The sequence below is a fragment of the Camelus dromedarius genome, chromosome 11, assembly GCF_036321535.1.
Source record: "Camelus dromedarius isolate mCamDro1 chromosome 11, mCamDro1.pat, whole genome shotgun sequence".
NCBI classification, from domain to species: domain Eukaryota; kingdom Metazoa; phylum Chordata; class Mammalia; order Artiodactyla; family Camelidae; genus Camelus; species Camelus dromedarius.
In genome coordinates, this window is record NC_087446.1 from 20,872,245 (window position 1) to 20,892,006 (window position 19,762).

Genomic DNA, 19,762 nt, shown 5'->3' on the forward strand with positions numbered 1-19,762 from the left:
CTGCTTCACCAGATCATGCAGTCCATCTTCCAGGAAGTTAATATTGCCCCTCAGGTACTTGTACTGGAAACATAGACAGCTGAAACTATATGAGCCTCACCACTGGCATCTCCTTGTTCAGCCCAGTCTACCTCCAGCCTCAGGGCTTCAGTAGAATCCAAGGAATCAGCAATACAATCTCAGGTCAAGCCTATGAATCCCATATGAAATTTATTTTTGAGTTGATCTAAAATATTGACACAGGCCTGGGGCCAGTTTTTCATGTGTACAAACTGTTAGGTTGAAGAACCAGCTGGTTTAGGTGTATATGATCTTAGGCCAGGACTAACCCAAAGGGGAAAGCCAATGTAGGTGAAACTTTTGTCAAAACCACATTGTAATACATTGCCCACTTGCTCACTCCTCAACTCAACCAAGAACAAGGGAGTGAGGGAGGGCCAGCAGGAATCTGGTTCTCCCTCCTCCCGATTTGACTTCTCCATCCCTTGACTGCCCTCCTATCTTAGAAGGTATCTGGCTTGTCTGTCTTATTCTGGTTATTTAACTAAGCCACCCACTAGGCCTGACTTACCAAATGTAGTTTTGAAAAATCTCAGCCAGGCTTTACCTGCTGGAAGTGTTTAATTTAAGACACTCTCCTTGGGCTGCTTTCTCCAGGGCTTAGATATTTCTTGCTGTAAATTCCTTTCCCCTTCTCTTCTGCTCCCCATCCCCTCCTCTCCCCTCCAATTTATTTTACATCTGGAGCAAAACAGTCCAACTGTGATTCTACTGTACATATCACAACAATTAGTCAAATAAAGTGAACTATGCAGCAGAGAGGAAGGAAGGAAGGAAGGTAGGAAGGAAGGAAGGAAGGAAGGAAGGAAGGAAGGAAGGAAGGAAGGAAGGAAGGAAGGAAGGAAGGAAAAGAAAAGAGAGAAAGAAAGAAAGAAAGAAAGAGAGAGAAAGAAAGAAAGAAAACTTGAATGAGAACCCTGAGTTTCAGATCAGATTCCAGACTGACAATTTGACTACAGCCTAGTGAGCCCTGACCCTGTGTAGAAAACCCAGATAAACTATACCTAGACTTTGGATTATGGAAAATGAGATGATTAATGAGTGTTGTGCTAATTCCCTAAATGTGTGGTAATTTGTTACTCAGCAACAGAAAACCAAAACACTAAAGATTTTAACTTACTCTATATTCGACAAAATTGCAATCAAAACCCCAGCAGATTTTTTTAAAGATGAAAATTAAGAAGAAAATTCTAAAACTTCATGAGGAAATGCAAAGAAGTTATATGAGTCGAGGAAATCTTGAAGAAGAATAAAGCTGGAGTACTTATATTCCTATATATCAAGATTTATAAATCTATAGTACTTATGAATATGTGATATTGGTGCAAAGATAAACATATAGATTAAGAAAACACAATAGAGTTCAGAGATAGATTTCACACGTGTGTGTTCATCAGTTTTGTGATAAGAATACCACTGGCATTGTACAAAAATAATCTTTTCAATCAATAGTGCTGGGTCAGTTGAATATTCAAAAATAATATGGATAAATCTTGACTCATAAAAATTGACTTGAGATGTATAATAAATACAAATATAAAAAATAAAGTCATAAAGCTTCCAGAATAAAATACAGGAGAAGGTCTTCAAGTGTTTGAGGTACGCAAAGATCCCTGAAACAGTTCACAAAAAGCAAACAATGAAAGAAAAAACTGATAAATTAGTTTTTATAAAATTAAGAATACCTATTTCACAAAGAACGTTATTTTGAGAGTGGAAAAATAAGCCACCGACTGGAACAAGATGATTGCCTCACATACATCCAACAGAAAGCTTGTCTTCAGGATACATCTTATTCAAAAGATAACCAATCCATAAGATTAAGAAAGTCAATCTATAAGAAAAACATAGACCCCAATTTTATAAATAGCGAAAAGGTAAAGGTGCACAAAATAGAGGAGATTCAGGTGGCCAAAAAACAGGAAAACATGTTCAGTATCATCAGTCATCAGGGGAATACAAATTAAAACTGTAATGAGGTGTCACTGCACAGAAACTGGAATTGTTAAAATTAAAAGACTAGTAATACCAAATGTCTTCTTTAAAAGAACCTGGATATGAGGTAAGATTCAGATTCATGATTTGAGATTAAGTTTGGATTGATAATGCAGTATCTTTTTCTTTCTTTTACTCTACATGTTAATAATTCACAGGGGCTGTCACAAACTAGCTAGCTTCTTAAAAAAATAAATAAATCTGTGGTTCTTCACATTAACAAAGAAAACTATGGTGCTTAGTACAGTGGAGAGAAAGGGCGAACATACCAAGAAGAGAGAAGCTCACAGACAGCTTCTGACCAGAACTCAGTTAAAGCGGGACTCTCTATGAAATGATGTGAAGAGACTTCTAGAGACATCACGTCCAGGGAACTGATCACTGCAGTTGTTTTTTGTTTTGCTTTGTTTTTATAGTCTCCTTCACTTCTTTTCTTGTAGAAATAGCATTTAAAAAAAGAATTACTATTATGGCAGAATACTTGCAGACAGCAATGTCTGATTGCTGCAGTATTCTACAAGTTTTGCTACTTAATGTGTTCTGCTCTAAGTATATGTATCTTAACTATAATTTCTGAGGGAAGTCCCTATTTCAATACAACTTCATAATAATATTAGGAAGGTTGCTTTGACTCAAATTATGAGAAATTGAGTGAGAATGATTCAGCTCACAATGCAGAGAAAACCAAGTGTGTTGTGCAGTTAAACACAATTAAATAACTATAAATAATTCATACATTTACCATACTCATTACTAAAGCACTTGCTCAGATCCTTAGGCATAAAGCTAAGAAACTTTCTCTCTACAAGGTATCTTTCATTTTCTTTTGTACACCATCTGCTGATCTTTGTATTTCCCAATTTCCTCTAATCCTGCTAAGCACAGATATAAAATTGCTTCCTTTTATCAGGGACATTATTACTCATAGCAAAAACTGATGGGTCTATGATATATTTTATCCTTCTTTTCCTCCTCCTCTTTCCTCTTTCTTCCTCTTCCTCTTCTTCCTCCTCCTTTTTCTTTCCTACAAGATTCTTCCTCCTGGATATAGACTAGTGAATCATTTATGGACACTTGACCCTAGCTGGGCCAATCAGGTATCTTTTCTACGATCTTGAAACTGATTCAGCAACGGGTAGGCAGGCTTTATGTGTGCATGAATCCAAAGCTGTAAACTCAGGAACTATGGGGCTCCTATGTATGGAGACTCATGCTAGTTAAAAAGCTCTAGACTCAGCACTTAGTAGGGATGGATGTGTATGTGTGTGTGTGTGTGTGTGTGTGTGTGTGTGTGTGTGTGTGTGTTTTGATGGATGACTATATAAGCATTCTTTCTTATAGTGATTTATTCAAACTACAAATATAACTCCTTAAAGCATATATTACTACAAAAGACAGACATACTCAAAGATCTGCAGTAATAGTGGGTGCTGCTGCATAAAGGATCATAACAACCCTGCACCATTTTGAGGATTAAAAGAATTAATACATGTAAAAAACTTAAAACAGTTTCTGGGAAGTTATGGACACTCAATAGGTTTTAGCTATTATTATCATTATGGAAAGCTGGTTTTGGAGAATCTCTTACAAGAAAAAAAGAGGTAAAAGGAAAGGGAAGATAAAAAAACAGATATGACTTTTTTTTTTTATCAGAACATGCATGAAAACTTTGTCTTGCAAGTTCACAAGAGTGTGGTCAGAGTAGAAAATAAAACTACACAGTGGTTCAGCTCTGAAGAGCATAGCTGAATAACTGTGAAATGAGGGGATTTCTTCCCTTCATTTTTCTAAAGTGTGCTTTAAAAAAATCACCCACTTTCTTTTAATCCCTTTAAGTATTCAGGCAAAATTGGTGCATTCGAAAGTATACAAGCACATGCAGCTTGAGAACCAACGGACTAGTTAATGAAGCTATTCTACTGTGGTTTTTATTGCCAGATCAACTGTTGCTGAAAGATTAATTTAATTTATAAATATTTTTCATGGAGAAAAATTAGGCAGGATGAAAGCAATGAATTGCTTAAATCAAGATATATGATTTGGTTCTCTTTTAAACCCAAATTTAGCACATAAAATAACAACAGTCTGATTCAGTTATATAGAATTATATCCTAGAACAGTTATTTCTAAGATACTGTATGTAATCTTTCTGTCAATATTTTTGATGGCTTACTCATAAAATTATCAAATAAAATAAAAGCATTAGAAGAATAATATTATCTAGTATTCATGTACTTTTTACTGTGTCAGAAGCCCTGCTGGGTGCATTATATACATTATTTCCTTCACCCTACAACCACCCTACAAGGCAGGCTGCAGAGGACATTGATTTTGGCATTGTCAACTGCCCTTTCTGTCTCTTTCCTCACTGTGAAGCTGCTGCACGGTCTGTTTAAGACTGAACCCAGTCCCAGATCAACAGATTGGCCTAAATCAGTGAGAGTACTCTTTGCCATTCTCCCTGCTACAGAAACAACTTTAAAGAGTAGGCATGAACCTCTAGACGATTAAATCCAGATGAAGCTTGAAGGGCTTGTATTTGACATTTGTGGGACGAGTAGGGCTCTCCTTCTCTGGAGAGAACAGTGTGAGATGGGAGGCTGCAGATTGCAGACATTTGGCCAACCCAAAGTAAGCCAATATTGGCACAAACCCTTAGAAAAATGGAGCCAAGGTGGTGATCAAAACATTCTTGAAACTTCTGAACTCTTAATTTACATGGGCTAATGCATTTTGATTATTTAAATTTGTTTTGAAGTTTATAATCAAGCATCCTAAATGGTTCTTGGGAGTGTTATTAGCCCCATTACACACAGGGGGAAAATTAGATTAGCTATGCCATCACTTAAGGAAATAAGTTCTAGAATTAGGATTTGGATTCTGGGAGTCAGAACTCTAGAGCAATGGTGTTCAACTGTTAAGATAGACGGCCTTCCTAAATAATGATTGGAAACATTGTAGCATTGGCTATTATCACATTCAAGAAAGTTTATAGGAATGTCCTTTATTATTTCTTCATCTAATTGAAAAAATTTTGATGATGAGTTTTTTTTTTTCCACTTAATTTCTTTGAGCAAAGTGAAAGAAAGGACTGAGATAATGATTTTGATGTTTCGGAGTCCAAATAGTTGGGTTACTCTGTATAAAAAAGAAATTTTGAAAGTATGATTTTTCCATTTTGATAGAATAATTATTGCTCACAATAATTGTTCCATTTCTCTAACTTGGAATCATCGTTGGGCTCTTGAGTGCCCGCTCTATTAGATGTATTGAGCATTTAGCTTAGAGTAGCGGAAAGAGTATGAGTTTGGAGGATTAGACATATAGAGGCCTTACATTAAATTCTGATGAATCCTTGAAGGGCTCTATGATACTGATCAGTCTTTAAACCTCAGTGTCTTCTATAAAGATTGGTTAATAATACTTTCCTCACTGGCTTGTTGAACAGATAAAATGTGATAATAGACCCATGACTGGCAGAAAATAAGCCTTTCATAAATGCAGTCTAAGTCACAAAAAATATTTTTGTAAAGTTTATATCACTATGGGGGCATTAGTAGTAGTATCCAATATTTTAACATTCTCTAAGGAGTTTGTGTTCCTTAGGTAAATGGTGTTGGCACATTTTCATTCCTTCTCTACAACACAGAAGAGCACTAAGAGTACACTTATGCTCTTATTGGACACATTTGCACATCTTATCACCCTTAGTCAAAATTCTCTGTTTACTTCTCCTTGTTGCATGGTATGTTGGATAGGATATTGACTTCGTAGTCATACAGACTAAAGTTCAAATCCCAACTCTGATCCTGATTCTGATACCAACCATGCAAAGTGAGCACTCGCTAACTTTTCTCAGGTCGTTTGCCAAAAAGGAAGAATACTTTTTTCTTTTTAATGAAATAAATGCATAGATTACAAGAGACAGCATCAACCAGTAATAATATAAATATATGTGTAAATTAGTCATTAATCATTAATGTTCAATCTTATTTGTCCCTCTCTCCTATCTCCTTCCTCACTGTCACCTAAGAACCACATCAGAGTATTTTTTAATGTGTGGTATTATCAGCACCTCTCTGCTTTAATGAGTAAAATTTATTCTCTTTGAAATCCGAGGAAATTGGGAAATTTAGATATTCATCTTAAAGTGCTAAATATAGTTCAAAGTGATCAACAATAAATCAAACAGTATTTCCCCCTATGTTTCAGATAAGTTAATAAATTCCTTCTAAAGACCATTGGATAATATTGTTTCAAAAACTTCACCTGGCTTAAGAAATTAGGGTTCTTTGGAAATCTTTTGTTTCATTTTTACTGTAAAATTAAAGATCGAATTTTTCATAAACATTAGAAAATCAAGATTATAATTCTGTGTATTTCGCTGTGAATGCATATGCGCATGCACACATACATAAAGAAACTGTACATAAACTAATGCATCTAAATTATACAGATCCAGAATCTTTCTCTTTTTACTTACACATATATTGGAATTTTTAATCTAAAAAGCATGAGCAATTGCCTTAGTTCTCCATTTTTATGTGCTTCATAGATGAACTTTAAATTTCTCTCTCTTAAATTAACTTTGCTTGCTGTCCCCATAGACTAGCACTCCACAGCATATATTAAATATGTAAAAAAGGTGCTTTATAATGCATTATCTTCACCAAAGTAAATTAAGGCTCTCTTTCAAAGAAAAAGAATGTCTGTGTAGAATGTTAATAAGTTAAATGTTTATTTTTATGGCAACCGTTTCTATTATAAATAATAATGGTTCTTAAAAAAAAAAAAAAGAAGGGAAAAAAGCAGCAGAACAAAGCAATAGTCTATAAAATAAAACCTGAGCAGGTGCAGACAAATACAGTATTTAGAGTAGAGTAATGGTAACTTCTACCTTTGGGTATTTGTCATTTATATATTTAGAATTAGTGTGGTGAAGAGTAGGAGATTAATTTATACAAGGAAAGCCAAATTGGAAGTAAAGGCCTTTCTAAAGGAAATGTATCTTGTGTGGGGACTATCTATCATCTTGTGTTCTGAGATTGGTTCTAACAGGGGCCCATATTAGTATGCAGGCACTTACATTTTATTCCTTTTCCAGTTTTTGTTCTTGGAATGAGGTATCCCCATGAAACTCATTAAACCTCCTATTTCTGCAGCTGACACTCCACTCAGGCATGAATAATCTAAGGGGTAAACAGAAAGTTGATATAAATATGCAAAGATTTTTGATGAAACATAAAATAATAGGTAACCAAAAAAACTGAAAGTGATTCACTGGCACAAACACACACACAAATTTATCACTTTTATTAATATTTAGTTATGAGAAACTCTAATCAAATTTTAAATTCTTGTTGAAACATATGTTAGAACTCTTTAAAAAATTGTCAAGTGCTCAGGCAGATATGTTAGTAGTAGTATGAATATTTAAAGCATAAGGATGAGAAAATTCAAATAAATAACTACAAATTCTTTTTCCTTGATCATCTTTAAGATAGTGTCTTCATACAAGGTAACAATAGGGGGAAGGAAGCATTATTTAATACATTTTTGGGGGGATATTGGCTTATTGCTCTGGAAGAAATAGGCTAGGATTCACAAATCATGTAAGCTCATAAAATAGTCCACTTTGAACAAGTAATTGTAAACAAACTGAAAGAACAAAAGCTTTGCAAAATGACTGCTCAGAACAATTAACATTCATCAGCTTGGCCCAAATTAATGTTTGATGATACTCACAGGGAAGTAGAAATCATACTTTACTGGTGATAGGGTCAATCTGAAAATTCCCATAGGAGAATATTTTTGCAATAGCTAGTGAGTATGAAAATGTGCATACTCTTTATCCCAGTATCTCTATTCTAGGTGCTACCATAGAGAAGCAAGTGCTCAGGCACACAGGGATGCCAGTGATGTCATTGTTCGTGTTAGTGAAAATTGGTTTCAATGTGGTTATTGATCTACAAAAATAAATCATTAGAACCATACCTCACATTACATCTAAGATCTAATTCACATGGGTAAAAGACTCTAATGTAAAAGCAAACCTTTATAAAACATTGAAGAATGTATAGAACATTTATTTTTCTTACTGGGGTAGGAGAGAAAAGAAAGCATAAAAACATTATGCCACCAACCACGTATGAAAACTTACTGAAATGCAGACTATATTAAAATTACAAGTTGTGTTTTGAAAAGAGATATTGTAAACTAAAAAGATATATCTAAAACTTAAAAAAAGATACTTAAAATGCATACAATACAACAGAGTATTGTTTTTCAGAATAGATGGAAAAATTATTGTGAATCAATAGGAAAAACAAAACCAACCCAGAAGAAAATAGATAAAGGATATGAGTAGGTAATTCAGAGAAAATTTGATAAAAATTACATTAACAATCACAGAGACAAATTTTAAATAATATTTTGATGCCATTTCACACCCAATAGTTTGGAAAAATTTAAATAGGCTGACATTATAAAGGTGGGTGATATATAAAAAGCTGTTGATTCTCCTAAGATATTGGTAGGAATATAAAGTAGCATATTCATTTTAGATAGCAATTTGGCAATACTTAGCAAATTTGAAGATCTATACATACTTTGGTGGGCAATTCTACGTCTAGGCTTATTCCTCAGTGAAACTCTAGCACATACGTTCCAAGTTAAAGGTACAAGATATTTATAAGAGTATTTAAAAAATAAAATCTGAATTTTTTGAGTTTTGTCATATCATTGCTGAGTCTAATTCTGATTTTTATGTTGTATTTTTAAAGTTTATTTCCTATGTCTTTTTCTTAATATCTTTTAGCTCACTTTGAAATAGTTATGGTTTTAATATTTATTGGTCTATCATCTATCTATTAATCATATGTCTTTTCTGGGCTCTTTTAATTGTGTGGATGTTCTTCTGGTCCTTATTTTCTCTTTACTTATGGGATTCAATTTTTTTTTTAATCACTTTTGTGTGATACTAGTTTTCCTGAATTTTTAAAGGAAGTTTGGATTCAGATTTGTTTTCTAATTTCATAGAGCTCCCTCATCTGTCCTTTCCTGTAGTAACTTGCTTCCTGAGATTCCTAGCTCTGCCCTCTCCCCTACTATTACCTGAGTGTCCAGCAACACTCCCTTTCCTTCCTTTGTTACCTGTGTCATGCTAAATTTTGATTCCACTCCCAGCAGTTACTCCCTGGGGCCTGCCCTGAAAGTTGGCTTTGGCGTGTCAATTTCAAGCCTTGTTAAGGCTAGAATGTCCCCACTCTCAAGCTTCCTTACTGCAAGCCTTTGTATTTACCTACATTTGGAGCATGCCAAAACTCCTCCCAGTGTCAGTTCTGAATGCTATTGCCTCGCAGTGTTTTCCAGGGACCATCTATTGGCTGTGTGCGTTCTTTTCTTACACCCATCTGTGGCTCCACTGTTTTCTTCTACTTCTGCCTCCCCTGGCAGGGTCTCCCTTCACACACACAAACACACACATGTATGTGCACCTATTATTTTATTTCTTATACTTTGTGACTCTTTATTTACATTGCATTCTCTCACAGAGCCCTTGCTCTGGAAGAAGCAAGCTGTCATGTTGCTGGCTGCCCTATGGAGATGTCCATTTGGCAAGGAAGTAAGGAAGGTCTCCAGGCAACAGTGCCTGAGGAACTGAGGACCTCGGTCTAAAGGTCTCTGAGGAACTGAATCTTGACATCACCTATGTAAGTGAGCTTAGCAAATCCTTCCCCAGTTAAACCTTTAGACCAAGACACAGACCTGGCCAATCCCTGAAATTAGCCTTGTCAGACTTACTGAGGCAGACAAATCTAGCTAAACTGCCTGCATTCTGGGTCCACAGAAGATGTGAGATAATATTTACCAATTTAAACTGCTAATTTTTTTTTTACTGTAATAGATAACTAATATTATTCACATGTACAAAATTATGTATGTGTGTTATATGTTGTTCATTATTTGTAATTACTAAAAAATAGAGATAATTTAAGTCCACATCAATAAAATAGTAGTTAAATCATTCATAAAATAAAACATGACACTACACTAAGAAAGGATAAGAGTGCTCTTTAATGCACTGACATGAAAAGATAATGTTTTTATTAAGTAAAAAAGAAGTGTACAAAATAATGCTTAGCATGGTAACATTTATCTCTAGAAAGATACAGAAAAAACTAGTAACCATGGGTACCTATTTTGGAAGACGGAGGTGGATGGCAACTGAGTAGCTTTAAGTACAGAGGTAGGAGGGATGCTTTTAACTCTACAGTGTTTTATGCTTATTGATTTTGGAGCCATAACAATAAATTAGCTGTTTCACAAATTAATTAATTGCTTAAATGTTTTAAGGGAAAAATAAGTAAAATGTTTAACAGACTTGCATTTCCTTTTTTGAAAACAAAACATAAAGTTGAGTAAGAAAAAGAAAATTGCATTCTGTGTGGTGCATGTATATGTTTTTTACCATAGGCAAGTTAGTAATATATAACTTACTGATACTTGCTTATGTAATAATAATTTTAAATACACACGAGAATGATCTGTTCCAAATTTAGGCTAATGGTTATTTCTGGAAAGAGAAAGGTGTGAATAAGATTGGAGAAAAGGAAGCTAGGTGGCTTTGTATCTTCCACATTTTTATTTCAAATTAGGTCACATAGATTGAAAAAGTTCAGAGAAGGGCAGAAATAAAGAAATACTTGAAGTTTTCAAGTAAAGGAATTATTTTAGGAAAGTCATTTAAATATTTTTAATGACATTAGCATGAACTGGAATTCTATTAAAAAATCACATGAAATTTAAAGATGCATATACATTGAATAGTCATTGGACCTATTTTGAGAGGGTTCCTACAAAGAAACATAAAAGATCTTGTATCTAGTTTTGATATTAGGAACTATCAAAGTAAAAATACATCAGTCTGACATATAGAGTGAGAAAGTGAGCACTGAGCATCATATGGGAAATTTTTTCAGCAGCTACTCTTTCTAACTATATTTGATTGATTGAACTCAATCAAATAGGCATGTAATTCAGTTTTGTGCACAGGGAAAAAAATAAATGAGATTTAGTGGATACATGGCGTTGTCTCTTCTACAAGGGATGACAGCTTCTCAGCATGTGGGAATGTTGGCCCAGTGATGCCAGAGCTTTGAATTTTTTCACTTTTTTAAATGTGACATTGTCTGATTTTTAAATGTTGGCAGCTAATTCATTCTTTTAATGATCTTATATGAGCCAAATAAAATATGTCTACAAACTAGATCCAGTCTGTAGGCCAATATGCTGCAAACTTTGACAGTACCAAAATATCCTACCCGTGATCAGTGAGGGAGATCAGGGTTCGAGATCTCTTTTCTTGTGGACTGTGGGAACATAGTGTTCTAAAACTAACACATTAGTTGATACTCATAGGAAGAATTGGTGAGTTGTGCCACAGAAGCCAAGGGGTGGGATGAATTTTTGTAAACAATAGTGGTCAACAAGGTTACAGCTAACAAATTAAAATGAGGACTCAAAGGCCATTTGATCCACCAAATCAAGAACTAGGGCAGCCACAACCCTGTAATAAAGTTATGCTCCCTGGCATCTTGAAACTGGCAATGCAGCTGAAGAAAGGCTGCGTAAAAACAGAAGTGCCTATAATATAGTACAGTTCAGACTTTGTGGTATAGAGGGAATACATCAAAATTCAGAGAGCTAAAGCATCATTTTGAGATGTAGTTGTTAGGAAAAGCTTTGTGAGGTAGGGGAGACTTGAAGTAGGGCCTGAAGAATGGAATAATAAAGAACCTTGAGGAGATTCACATAGTACGTGAAAATGTGAGAAAGAATGGAGTTGAACTAACTCTCAAGGTCTGCCTTAACTAGGTACCTGAGTTCAGAGATTTATTATTTTTTAATTACTATTATCATTTTTTACCCTCATATTTTAGGGGGACATAGAGCTTCGTTGCCTTTAGGTCTCATCATATGTCTAAATTCTAGCTAAGGGCTGTGGGAAAATAGGGTGTGTAGCTTCCAGAAGATGCTTTTAAAGAGGGTCCTTTTTATTCCTCTCTTCTTCTTGCTGGTTAAAATAAGCATCTAAATTCTGACTCCAGCAACTATCAGTGACCTTGAGGTGGCTTTGGGAATGGAAGTCCTTTATAGCATAGTAACAAGATAGGAAGTCTGGCCCTGGAAACCTTTGAACTCCTTGGATGTGAGAGAGAGATAAACTTCTCATTTATGCCCTAGGTATTCTGCTTGTTTGCTGTGGTTTTCTTGAAATGTTTTGCTTTTTTAAAAAATAACTCAAAATTGAACATATTATTTTACCTCCCTGAGATTAAATTTCCTTAAAATGAGGGAGATAAATTTGTTGAGACAGCCCCATTGATGTCTTCATACTTCAAGATTCTGTATGATTCAGAAAGAAATTTTTAAAAATCTGTTTGAACAGTTGTGCCATGTCACCATTTACATCAACACATCTCACATAAAACGTGAAAAACTCAGCCACTGACTCAGATATTTTCAAATGTATAGGAGTTTCTCTTCAAGACATACCTGATGGCATGCATCACATCTAAGATGGAAGATACAGTGTCCCCCGCTTTTTGAAAGTTCACTTTATGGCACTTCCCTTTTGTGAAAGACATACATTAGTAGCTATTTTCACTAACTGAAGGAAATCTTAAGAGAATTTTTCCTTTTAGGAAAAAAGGTAGAAAGCAACAATAGTGTTCAACTTTTGTTTTGCAGGGAATACTACCTCCTGCAGTGAGAGTGGCACCTCCAAGCTCTTTCCCCAGGAAATACATTCAGCATCCCAGCATCTCAGCATCAGGTGGCCATAACTTTGAATTGTGCCTGTGAGCACCTGCACTTTATCTCAGCTTATTCTCTGTGTCATTAGCAAGATGTGTCCTAAGGTAATTGCTTCTTCACTTTACTCCATTTCGGCTTACCAAACTTTTCACAGGAACACTCTACTTTCAGATAGCAAGGGAAACCTTTATTCCAATAGAAATTGGAATGGAAAAATATTCCAAATCTGCTCATTCATTAATATCACACTTCAAAAAAAATAATTATGCCATTAATGATATTATTGAAATTTTTATAATTGACTCCTTAAAACGGATGGTTCACATCACCTTTCACCTGGTCATCTTTTCCCAAAGGATAATTTCTTTGAATAGAAATCTTCATAAGAACTCAACAAAATATGTATGCTGGGGTGAACTAAATGTTTATACTACTTCTATCTATATTTCCTTTTCAGAGATTCACCGACCTCATTAGGGGAAATCCTGAGCCATCTCAAACAAGCAGATAAACAAAAACATTTATCTTTGTTTAATCAGCTGTTTCTACAATGTCTTTGCCAAAATAATATTTTTCTTCAGAAGAGGGCTTTGGAAAGAGTTCTAGATGGTAGACTTTTCCAGAATTCTTTCTTTTTATCCTGCTGTTTCTCCATTTAGGAAAGTAAACAAAGACCCAAGGTAACTGGTAAGTTAAATTCCTTTTGCTATTTCACAGCATATCCCACAAGAAAACTGTTTGTAAACCACAGCTTGAGGTTCTCAGAGGAAAAGAAGAATGATCAGTGAGCTCAGTTTAGACATTGCACATTTAATTTTGCCTTTTGGGCTCTGCCTCTGGTAGTAAAGCTCAGCTTTGAATCAGAAGTACCATTATCATATTATGAGATTTTAGTAAGACACTTGACATTCACCCTGGACTTTATGTTCTTGGTGAGAGATTCAAAAAAGACAATTTTAGCGGCTGCTTCTAGAACTTTCATTGTCTGTAAACCTTGTACAGTTTACATAGGCAATAAATATTTGTTTTTTTAATACCAGGAAAAATAGAAGCAAGAGACTAATCAATGAGAAAAGTGTAATACAAAAATAAGCAGTTAGTACTTGGAAATGCTTCCTTTTTGGTAGAGCAAAATTTTTTTGTGTGTTCTTTTAAATGTTTTGTCTACCAAGAGAACAAAAATCTTATACAGGGACTAGGAGATACCATCTGGTGATTTTATACAATATTACTACCAAGAAAGCTCTATTTTCGCCAAATGTCATAGATTTAAAAACTCATTCTTTTGAGATTTCTGTGATAGTGCCCTGAAAAAAACAGATTCTTCTTTAATTTTTCAGCTTTCAAGAAAATAAGCTAAAAGCTGTTTTTATTACTTAAATAGCACCCCTATAAAATGAGGACTAGAAAGAAAAATTAGCATAGATCAAGAATCATAAATTCATAAAATTGCTGAGAATCTAAAATATTTTGAGAAGTATAATAAAAAATTAACTTAATATATTTCTTCTGGAAAATATAGCTATCAAAAGGCTACAAAGGGTCATGTTACAAACACATGGATTTGGAATAAACAGAACAGATGGCAGGTTTTCATTTTATTCAATTGTTTTACAAATGGATGAATCAAACCTCAGGTAGAGTTTTTATTTTTATTTCGTTTGCACTTATAACTCTAATTACATATAATGGAGTGTTAAGAACAGTTAACAGAATGCTTTATAGAAACATAATAACAATGTAGGATTATTAATTCAAAACTGCCATTTCTGGGAAAAACCTAGACATTAGTAGGTGGCAAGTAAAATATAAAACATTTGCTCAGAAACAACTGTCAGCTTTACATTTCAAAATACATGGATGGTCATGCCTATCTGTTTTTGGTAATGACTAGCACTGATGTATGGTGTTAGCTTAAAACAATAGATATTTTGTACAGGGAAGAAAGAACAGCTACAGAAGATCAGATAGGAGACTGCCAATTTTGGTTTTTAGACAAATGAATTTCACTGGGCTGTTAATAACTCGATTGGAGGTGACTGTGTTTATTTTGGGAATCTGTACATTTTATATGATTACAAAATGTGATAATGCATATGTAACTCAGACTGAAAAATACATGACGCTGTAGACCTGAGGGATATATTTTCAATTTTTTATTTAAATGTTTACTTGTCCACAGCAGTATTTTATGAAGCCCTTGAACTTATGAACCCATGCCATTCTACATGGCTGGCTTAACATGTGCAATGCTTGATTGTTTTTCTGAATGATCACTAACACTAATTTGTGTACATAATTCCAAATATTCCATTTTGAAATCCAGTATAACATTTCATTTCAATCTACTGATTTAGTCCTCTCAGGAGGACAGAGACTATTAAATTTTCAAAGCTTTTCAGTGCTATTCCTGTATCTAACAGAAATACCCAATTGAAAATCACCGCTGTGGTTTCTCCAGGGAACCTCGCTGTACCTTATTTCACAATGTCCATTTTCTGAGACAGAATGTAATCATAATTAATCTCAAGCCTATTAAATTGCTGGACTGGCCATTAGAGATGACTATTTTTATGAGAATAAATTCTAAAAATTTCTAAAGAAACAATGAGGCCCTAACTGTTATTACTGCCACACACTCACTGCTGTTTGAATTACATTGTTTCCACAAATGAATTTCAGATAGCAAATTGTTTAAGTATCAGGGATAACCTTTAATATGTATTTCAAGTTACAATCCTACTAAAATGAAGATAAAATAAAACTTACTAAAATAAACACACCTGCATGCTAAGAAGCATGTTTATGAAAAACAAAATATCAAGCATAATTTAGCTCTTCTTTCAACAATTTAGAGTCATTTTCATGACCATCAGTTTTATGCTTGGCTTTAGTATCATTGCTTCTCTGTCTCCTCCCTTACTGTGATTTGGTTATTATATAAAAATTTATTTTGTCAGTGAAGTGCTGAATACATGGGAATTTAAAAAAAAATTGTGCAACGGATAAACAAATTTTCAAATGAAGATTTCAGTGCTCTTCTAATATGATGTGGGCAGAGAAGATACCCAAGTGTTAAAAAGGTGCATTCATTATATATAATATCGAATCAAGGGTCTACTCAGTAGACAAGATGCATGAATCTTAGACTCCTAGGTATTTCAGTGGGTCAGAACTTTCTCAATCTACTACCAGGTTCTCAGATTTGTTACAGATACTGAAGTTAACAAAAGATGAACCACTGAATAAATCAGATGTTATTATCAATGAGAAAATGACATGTGGAAATAACATACTGTGCTCTTGGACAGTACTATTATGTTAACAAACATATGCCTTGCCTTGAATGGTTTTTATATTTAGCTATTGGTTTAGGTAGAGAGGAAAAGTCAAATATTAACTTTAGAATCTGCTGTCTTCCCACACGTGAGGCCAGAATCAATTTTAAATAACATTATCCTGAGAGAATCATGTGGCATAAGCTGAAAACTGCAAGACTAGTGAGCATTCCTTTGTGAACTCCCTAGGTTTATTTATATATTTCCAAACCGTTTTCTGTGATTTTATTCTTACCAATATTTCCTGGGCTGAATATATTGATACCTCGCTATATCTACATTATAGAGGACTTCTATGTATCTCTAAAAATCATTTGTTTTCATATACCTGGAGTCTGTTCTTGGACCCTAATGATGTTAACTTGATTAGGTTATTGATTAATTAGAGAATGGTGGCCAAAAACAAACAAAAAAAGCAATGTTGTTAGATAATTATTCTTAAAACGTATTTGGATACTAAATCAATAGTTTTTTTCATCCAGTTTGTTGAAATCCTTATAGAATATAATTTAATTGGGATAATTATATTTCTATTCATGTTTTTTTTCTTTTCTTCTAGCTTTGGTACATTTATTCTTTATAAAGTGTTAAAGAATTGATTGACACTAAAGTACTAGAAGTTGTTCTGAATGTTAACCTAAAATGCTGATCGTTATCATCTTAATTTTTATCATGATTTTTCCTGGAATTTCTAAACAAAATGGCAGATAATTTAGAAATAGGCATAACTATTTTAATTTTTAAATGTATCTCAGAAAAACCTATTTTGTGAATAGTAGTACAGACTTACTCTATGGGGACTGATGCAGTCTCCAGTTCACAGGCTATCTTGGATTTAGATGGCACCTAGCGAGAAGCTAGACAGCATGCTGCTTACAGAGACTGAAGTTGGGGTCTGCGGTCCCCTGGACCTGAGGATGTATTCTGTGGATTTTACAGTCATTTCACTATACAGTTTTTAAAATTTGTGCTTCATTCTGTGTATGTGTGCTGAGTAGTAGTTTTCTTATTAAGCCTTAAGTTCAACAACTAAAAACCCAAGACTGAGAAAAAAGGAACATCAATTCTCTGTATTTTAAAAAATGCTGAAAATAATGAAGAGGCCTTGAGCTCCCTGATGGCTGGTTATAAGACAAACAGATAGCTCTCCCATCCCGTATCACTGCCCTAGTCGCTATCCCAACTCCAAGTCTGTTTAAGCAGAATCCCAGGAAATAGGGAGAGCCGAAATTTACTCAAGTTGCACATGACCCTAGGGAAGAAACTATGGGTTTTCACTTCCTTGCCTTAAGAGTAAAGAAATAGTGCTTACCAAATCCAAGGGAGGGCCTCAAGAAATGCCACCACCAGAATTAGAAGCCAATGTTGGTATCTTACTCCACAGGTGCATTTTTTCTCATGCAGCATACTTGTTGATTTATGCCTGTCTATTCAGAGGTAACAATTAGATTGTGGATATGAATTCAATGTGGTTTATTAAAAATTTCCTATAATTGTAGATTTAATATACATTTTTTCTGGGCTGAGTTATTTCAATATGTTCTTTAATTTATCAAAACACAATAGCTAAAAGTAAAATTTTATTATAAATATATAATAATTCATTAGAAATTAATCCCTTAATGAGATTGAGTTATTGTAGAGTGTTAATTAATGTATGCAGAGATGAATGTATCTTATATTCCTTAGCATTAGAATGCAACAAATTCAGGGTCAGTTTTATTTCTATTTTTAATTTTTACGGTTGTACGGATCAAAACATATGACTTCATAAATATTCTGACAGAAATGACAGTAGCTTTTAGTATAAATATCACTCAATTATTTGTATTCTTTTCATAAGTAAAAAATAACATAGTAATCTATCACCAAAAATTATTTTTAATAACCTATTTACTCATTGCTTAATTAAGTACTCCCTCAGTTTTGTCAAAAGCAAAGAATTTGAAAACCACTGATTTGCAAAGGGATTTGGTACCTAGTGGTCAAAATCATTTACTCTCTTTATTTCTTGGAAGTTTATTAGGAATACTAATTATATTCCTAACTGTATTATGAACTATATGAAGTTGATTTCTTTATAGTTCAAAAGTGGTTGAACACAGAAATTTCATACACTTTAACTTACCTGTTAACCATTTAATCCTCATCACAACCTTATGGATAGGTCTTGTTGATAGCCCACTTTAAAGATGAAAACTGAAGCACAGAGGGGTTAAGTCATTTGCCTAATATCTCTTGCCTAAAGGTGAAGTCGGGATGTGAATTCAGGTCATCCTGCTTGGTCTGTTCTCTTATCTACTAAATTAAAAACTGCTCTTCAATGTACTCAGAAAGGTTCGAAAGATAAAAGACATTCCAATTTCAATACCAATATATTTACCAATATAATATTTTTATAGTATGTTTTTATCTTGCCATGCACTTTAAACAGTCAATAGAAACTCTGAGCTGCAGATTTAGCTAAATTTAGTTACCATGCAACTTAATTGGTAAAGCCAGTTCTCGTTATTAAACCAAAAGCTATTATCAAAAATATTTTCTGACAAGGAAAGTCTAGCTTCATTTTTCTACTCAAATAAGCATGCTAATACTCATTTTGAAAAGTATTACCAAACCACTGAGAAATATGGTATAGAACATGTAAGATAGTGTCCTCTGAAGATTATTTAATGCAATTTTATAACTTACAAAACAAAATTATAGATCAATGTGCTATTTCTCATTACTTATTTTTAATAATGCAATGCAGTACATAGCTCAGACCATAAATCATTTACTTACCCTTGTTAAATGTGTGTACATACATGTATCAAACTCTGATGCTTGGGTGGGAATAATTAAATTAAGTAATGTATGAAATCATAAAAGAACTCAATTTTACTTGCTGTTATGATCAAACTTTTCTTGTACTTAAAATAGAGAAGAGAAACTCTTCTACTGCCAAAACTAACAAGTCTGACTAGCATGTATTTTTACTTTTTGTTAATAAAAGCTAGAAAATATAGTCATTTTATAAGATGAAAGAAGAGGAGGATTAAATAATTAAGTATTTCATGATATGACTTGATAAAATAGATTTTAACTATATTGTTGAATAATACATTCCAAATCTGAAAGAAAGCATAAAAATTTTACACATGAGTTTTATCCAATGTATCTTAAAAGTATTGGCGGTCTCAAAAAATATTCCAATTATGTTAAAAAGACCTACTTCATTAACCTATACTGCTTCAAATTTTCAAAGTTTTTCTTTTTAGCTAATGTCCCAAAGAGGAGGCTTGAAAATACCTCAAAAGAACTGCTTATATTTAAATACATGAAAGAAGATGTTCTCAATTTTTAGTATTTCTTACCTGTATGTTATTTGCTTTGCTCTTAAGGAACTCCTTCAAAAGTGACGCATTCTTTGACAGTGTGAAAAGGTGGAAAAGGTGAGATCTTTAAATAACAATTATCAATACCAGTCCATTTTAAATGCCAGTTTTTCACTTTTAACAGAAATATCTGTAAGATAGAAAAAGATACAAATCCTAAGGTAGTTTATATTT

The 19,762-nt window shown here is 33.7% G+C and overlaps 1 protein-coding gene across 1 annotated transcript in view; it reads right to left on the minus strand.

Moving 5' to 3' along the window:
* Positions 1-19,762, minus strand: part of LIN7A (lin-7 homolog A, crumbs cell polarity complex component) — a 206,346-nt gene that overhangs the window by 170,197 nt on the left and 16,387 nt on the right. The window contains exons 5-7 of the mRNA XM_031463079.2: positions 19,568-19,718; positions 17,524-17,638; positions 7,142-7,244 (exon numbers count right to left, since the gene is read on the minus strand). The gene's annotated coding sequence lies outside the window, so the exon portion shown is untranslated. The remainder of the gene's footprint in view (positions 1-7,141; positions 7,245-17,523; positions 17,639-19,567; positions 19,719-19,762) is intronic.